The 5,852-nt window shown below is 42.4% G+C and overlaps 1 protein-coding gene across 2 annotated transcripts in view; it reads right to left on the bottom strand.

Annotated features, from left to right (window-relative positions):
• LOC118425965 (ATP-binding cassette sub-family B member 9-like) overlaps positions 1 to 5,184 on the bottom strand; it is a 26,154-nt gene extending 20,970 nt beyond the window's left edge. Inside the window, exons 1-2 of one of the 2 annotated variants that reach the window (XM_035835148.1) lie at positions 4,875 to 5,184; positions 3,989 to 4,095 (exon numbers count right to left, since the gene is read on the bottom strand). The gene's annotated coding sequence lies outside the window, so the exon portion shown is untranslated. The remainder of the gene's footprint in view (positions 1 to 3,988; positions 4,096 to 4,874) is intronic. The other variant, XM_035835149.1, reaches the window with a different exon arrangement.
• Positions 5,185 to 5,852: the final 668 nt, after the last annotated feature.

A 5,852-nucleotide genomic window follows, 5' to 3' on the forward strand; every position in this document is an offset into this window, starting at 1 on the left:
TGTTTCGCCAGAGTTTTTTATTTTGTTTAGAGAATATCTTTCAACGTGGAAACTTCTTGGCAGTTTGTTACTCATACCACATGTTGTTTACGGCACAACCAGGCACAACCCTTTTGTTTTTGATCGGCCGAAGATATCAGCGCTCCATGAGGCCCTTCTGTGGCATTCCATTCGCCACCTTGCCGCCGCCGAACAACAAACGCTTCTGTTTCTAGTGGTCATATTCATCTGTTTCCCGTGGTCTTAAAGTAAAAGATACGATTTGTTACCGGGGTCCCCGTTCTCAATCATCTTTTTCTCTGCGTTTCACTCACCCTTTATCGTCTGTGGACTAGTACAGTCAAGCACGTATCCACAGTTCTATAGTAATACTGCTGAGCACGAGTCGTCAATTAACCGACGATTGCCGGAACTGCCATACTCCCATCCGTCCTCCGATCGCCCGCCGTCTTATCACTCTGACTGTAGCCAAAACGGTACCGGTAATCTGATCACCCATTGTCCTCAAAGCAGTTTAATAGCGGTGAGCGTACATGCGACTTATTTCATTCTGTCTTATTACAGGCTGGTGATGATATAGCCGTTGTATACAGGATGCTTTTCCAATCACCTTTACCACCCTTCCACACGTAGAAGTTGGATATCTCTTGCAAATGCAGCCGTTTTACTTGTATGATGGACGAAATATTCTGTATACTGGTTTACGCAACCCGACGTAACAGTGTACTGCAAGCCGAGAAAGAATATTTTGTGTCATTATTTCTTATTCACGGTGGTACATTTTATTTCTGAAACTTCTTTAATGATTCAAAACTCGGGCTACACCAAAAGGTAAATGATAATGCACTTTTGTGCCCTTTGGTTATAATAGAAATAGACCTCATCGGTCAAAGTAACAGCACGTTAGCATCACGAGTATTGTTGTCTGGCTGCACAAGCGTTATCGCCGGTGCAATGAGACGAGTGGGAAAAGTCTTCGCCATGCATTCGGTACGTCGTAAGTTCGATCCCCGGCCAATATAGTATGACGTGTTAAATGGTCGTGCTAATTTCTCAGCTTAGCACTCAGCATTCGGGAAAGAGTATGTAATTTGAACACACACCACAGCCAGTGTCCTGGCCCCCTACTGTAGTAATTGCATTTGTTTGGCCCAGGGTTACTCCAAGAACATGGGCGCCGCCCTATGCACCATGGAGCGGGAAGGACTTTGACTTGACATGACAATATAAGCGCTGTAATTCAATATGTATGACTTTTGCTATAAATTATATCTGAATTACTTTGATGCCTTACATCACTACCGACGGCCTGTGACTAACAGAAAACAACACTTTACCGATCCAGACATATAAAAGTTGCTAAGTTAGTATCACTATTGCAAAAATACTTCATATCAATCCTTTCTCACAATCTGTCCCCACAGGTGAACGCCGGCATGACAACCCCCAGGTTACAGGAAGAATCGACTGACAAGTACACCCCTTTGTCGCGATGGTTTGGTAACCAAATGAACATCACAGCAATAAGAAAAAAAGGGATTCAAGCGTCACACAACCATACAAAATGAAATAACAGAAAGATATGAAATAAAAACCTTCAAACGAAACAAAACAATCCTCATACATACACGACATCATTACGCCGAATGGTCAAGCAAAAAATATAACTGACCCACAATTCTACCCTAACGATACATAATATCGGGTATTTTGTTAAAAAATGTAATGTGCTGTATACTTGATGGTGAAACGAGTATTAAAACATGAAATCCTGGTTTATAACATCGGTCACGTCATCTTATTATACGCCATACCCAAAGCAGACTAAAGTCACACACAAAAACAAATTCCCTAGGGAATACCCGTAGAAAATACCCGTAGAAAAAAAATACCCGTAGAAAAATTCCTCGCATGCCTGCGGAATTCCTAGAATTCCTGTCAAACGGTCGCACACTATAAACATTAGGCTCGCCCCTGAGGCGTCGCCAAAAATTGTCATAAGTGGGGAACGAACCCACGATTCACGGCTGCAGAAGCAAATTACTACCTTCACCCAGTGCCGTGGGCCGCTAGGCCACGGTGAGTGACCATTTCGTAATCGGGCGTATAGAAGGCCGTATAGAAGGGTTTGGTTAAATTGAGTGATCCATGCATTCATGCATTCGTTGGTTGAACTAACCGCTTCTCTCGCCAATAATATGACCATATAAGTATATTTAAGTTTGATATAGCTAGATTTTAACTACTACGATGGCCACAACTGCTATAACATGCCATGAAGGTAGGTTTAAAAGGCTTGCGGCAGTACGGATAAGACAAGAAGGGCTTGATCCATTGAACCATTGATTGAACCATTGAACCGCTTCTCCCGCCTCAGAGCAAAAATGTGTGTGCAACAATACAATCAGAGTATCAACAATCAGAGCATAATAGTGACAAAAAGAGCACAGTGTCTACCTACAATATTTTTAGCAGTTTGGTACCGCAAACATAGTACTATATGTACGTTAATAATGGAAACACTGTATTTCACTATATAGAAAGTAGATTCCCTCACCTTAGACATATGAGTAGCAGTGACAAATTTATATTTCTCATGCATTTATAGTCTTCAACCGACTGTTGCCAAACCCGTACAAACCTGCATTTTCACCATTACCAAGAAGCTAGAAGAAGCCGAAGTTCTGTGCTAATAATAGGTCTATGACACTATTATGTTTGTTCTATCTCTGTTGTAACCTGCACTTAGCTCGGTTAGCGGCGCACACCCCAGTAGCGGCGCGACAAAAAAAGTGACGAAAGGCTTCCGAGGGTCTATGTTTGAGTTGACATTTCTCGTTATTTACTGCGAAATGACATTAAGCGCTAACATGGCTGAAAAGCGTAGAAAATGGTGTGCTTTTGGGTGCAAATTGTGTTTTGACCCGACTCTCATTTCAGGATATTCTTGCGCCTTCAGTGTAAACAGGCCCGTCATGACCTAGATTGACCTCTGAAGCGCTGTACATGTGTTAAGCCCAGTTGCAATGCCGCGCGCCGTGGATGATTAAAAAAACTGTAGTACTAGAGTTTTCTTTATAATTGGCTGGATTACTTTCTAGGTTTTACTCTTTCTGGCAGTATCAGTCGTGTTTGCCCGAAAAATCTTCTTCATATGTTTTTTGTTTTCATTGCCAAAATGCCCGATTTTGTGCATTATCTTTGACATGAAAATAATGTTTTGTCCCTCTAATTTTTTTTTTAAATCAGAGAAGTTGAAGGATCAAACCTCAGCTGGTCTTGTAGCTGAAGGAATATCCTCTCAGCCTATAAACAGTTATTTTGCTTCAGGATGATTCCCTGGTAGAGCTGGTCGCTAGACTTTAGGGTGTGCCGCCTCCAATTGAAACCCCAAATAAACTGGGGTGTTCCCCCTTAGGCAAAAATGTACAATAAAGGTCTTCCATTCATTAGCCTAGACTGTCTTCATGGCATACACAAGCAAACTCTTCGGCTCTGGGACCATCGTGCCCCCACAGAAATGCTACAACAGACCGCCCCCTGAGTTCGGTGGACTGTTAACCAGGCCAACCCTTCGTGGCCTTGTCCCATCAAAGCAGACTAAGGCCACAAGGTGCACGTGGAGGCAAACAAACAACGGTTACCATGCATGGTCTGGGGAAAGTTGGGGTTTGTTTGTTTGTTTGTTTATTTTCAAACGCCTGGGTAGTTTAGAGAAACTGGATTTCAATAGGGCCCAGTATTTACATACACGAAAATAAAAGCATGTTACAAAGAAAATAAAGACGTTACACATCGAAACATATAAACACAAATGAAACATTGAAACGGCTAACAAATCAAGATGATCGCAAGACCTTAATTGGTTTTTGGTAATTATGATTGATGGTTATGCACCGAGGAAGACGACAGATGGTCGTCGAAACGTTTGCGAGAAATAAAAGACGGTTGTGTAACGAAGAAGATTATGTTTGATTGATCTACCAACCTGTTGAATATTAACGATGTCTTCACCACTTTAAGTCTTCAACCAGAGCATAAGCCCTACTAGACACGGGTAAACACAACAGTAGCTTGTCAAGGGGAGCTTGTTGCCTGGATAAGAGATGATGTCATAATATCATATGTATATATCAAAATATGTCATCGGATTCATAACCAATATGTGTGTTCAAATGTGTTGTTTTCCTGAATAAATCGGAGATGATCTAAAATTCTGATGATTAATCAAATGTGATCTCAAGACAACAGGATAGGAATCGGAGATGTGGTGCATTTTGTGTTGGCGCTTTTGGGTAACCATATCAGTTTGCTGACTATTGCTTACTTTATAGACCCCTTAGCTTTATAAACGAATACCTTACACACATCAGCAAAGAGGGCTCAAAGAAAACAAAATAAACAAAATGTTACGATCTGCACCCCCCCCCCCTCCAAAAAAGACGCCAGGTGAAGAGATTTCATTAGGTCTCTTCATGCAGTAGATGTACATTCAATTGTGTGACAATAACATAGAGATGAACTAGTTTGTTGCATGCATAACACACTAAAAGGCACATTGTCCTAGCCTAGGGCTAAATTGCAGTGTACTAAATTACATACTATACGATCACCTCGGAAGACTACTAAAATACAACGCGCTATTTATATTTACAAGACTTTCACATTTTCACAGTATTCAGGAGGTCAACACAATATGGCATGCAAGGTGGTGTTCCGGAAGCGAGCTCTACACTTGAACTGGCTAAAGTTATCTGAGCTTCTAATATAAGAGCCCTCCCATGTGCCTCACCTCTGCGTGGCGGTAGCCAATTGCAGTGACCCCTATAGATTTACTTGATCAGGGAGTTTAAGAAAGGAATAAAGAAACGTACCTGTTCTAGCTATCGATCTGTTGACTCTGAAAGAAATACGTGAAACTCGCTGCAGTAGTACGTACTTCTGTCGTGCACCCTAGAAAAGATCCACACCCTTCATGGCCTTGTCCCTCAAGGATGACTAAGGCCACAAGTGGAGGTTACAAAACCTGGCGTGTTGCGGCGTTTTACGGAAACAAACCATTACCTGTACAACCGGTCGTTTGCTGGTCCAGTGACCCTCATTGCAGCCATAATACCTCAGCCATGCCTCGAGACGTCTGGTAGATCTATAGTGACTATGCCGTAAGCCGGGTTCACACGTGCGTATAGATTCAAGTCCGTATTAGGTCCGTGTGGAATTCGTAACCTCTACCAGGCTCCACAGGTCGTTGGAAAAATAAGATATTGGACAAAATATAGCCGAATAACACGCCAGAGTAGTCAGCTGGTCGCAAACCATTCTCCTCGGTCAGTTCACTCCTCTTGCATGTTTTGTGTCTTTATTTGTCCAATTTCTCCTATTTAACAGCAACCTGTGGAGCTTGGTACGTAGAGGATAAGAATTCCGTACGGACCTCATACGGACTTGAATATGTACCCTCGTGCGGACCTACCTTTTACTTATCCTCTTTGCCCCTTCCGGAGCACAGGGCCTCAGTATATCAAAGTCGTCTAAACCTCCTTCGATCTCCGGCAGCCCTCTTCGCCTCGTGCCATGAGGTGTTTGAGTGTTCTAGGTCTTTCTTCACCCCTCTCCTCCATATGACAGTCTGGGTCTTCGAATTCCCCTTCTTCTCTTGCCCTGAGGGCTACATTTCAGTATTTCCTATGCATATGCTTAACAATGGGAATCATGGGAGAAAGAGGCTGTCAAAAATCACCTACCTGACTTTTAGAACATGAAAAACTCACATTGGCAAGGTTGTCCGACCTCTGAAGAGTAATTTAACTACAAAGAAAGGAAAAAAAATTACGGCGGAATTATATTATACG

Source organism: Branchiostoma floridae, chromosome 11 (assembly GCF_000003815.2).
Source record: "Branchiostoma floridae strain S238N-H82 chromosome 11, Bfl_VNyyK, whole genome shotgun sequence".
In the NCBI taxonomy this organism is placed as follows: Eukaryota; Metazoa; Chordata; class Leptocardii; order Amphioxiformes; family Branchiostomatidae; genus Branchiostoma; species Branchiostoma floridae.